This window comes from Quercus lobata, chromosome 5 (assembly GCF_001633185.2).
Source record: "Quercus lobata isolate SW786 chromosome 5, ValleyOak3.0 Primary Assembly, whole genome shotgun sequence".
Lineage (NCBI taxonomy): Eukaryota > Viridiplantae > Streptophyta > Magnoliopsida > Fagales > Fagaceae > Quercus > Quercus lobata.
The window spans coordinates 75,419,711-75,420,277 of NC_044908.1; positions in this window are offsets into that span (position 1 = coordinate 75,419,711).

A 567-nucleotide genomic window follows, 5' to 3' on the forward strand; every position below is an offset into this window, starting at 1 on the left:
AGATGCTGACTGGGCAGGTGATCCGACTGATCGGTGCTCTATCACAGGTTTCTGTTTCCTGTTAGGTACTTCTCTGGTCTCGTGGCGCAGCAAGAAGCAGGATGTGGTTTCCCGTTCTAGTACTGAGGCTGAGTATCGTGCCCTTGCCGACACCACTTGTGAGCTTGTTTGGCTTCGCTGGCTCTTGGCTGACATGGATGCTCCACAGCCCACTGCCACTCCTCTTTATTGTGACAATCGTAGTGCTATCTACATTGCTCATAATGATGTCTTCCATGAGCGCACTAAGCATATTGAGATCGACTGCCACATCACTCGCCAGCATCTTAAGAAAGGAAATCTCCAGTTATTCTCCATCTCCTCTGCTGACCAGCCTGCTGATATCTTTACCAAGACTCACCCGCCTGGTCGTCTTCGAGATCTTATATCCAAACTCCAGTTGGCTTCCTCCTTGCCACCTCGAGTTTGAGGGGGGATGTTAGTGTATAGCTTAGACTAGTTTAGCCCATTGGGCTTAGCCCAGTATACTGTACTTGTAGTTTACTCCTTTTACTTGTACTGCACACA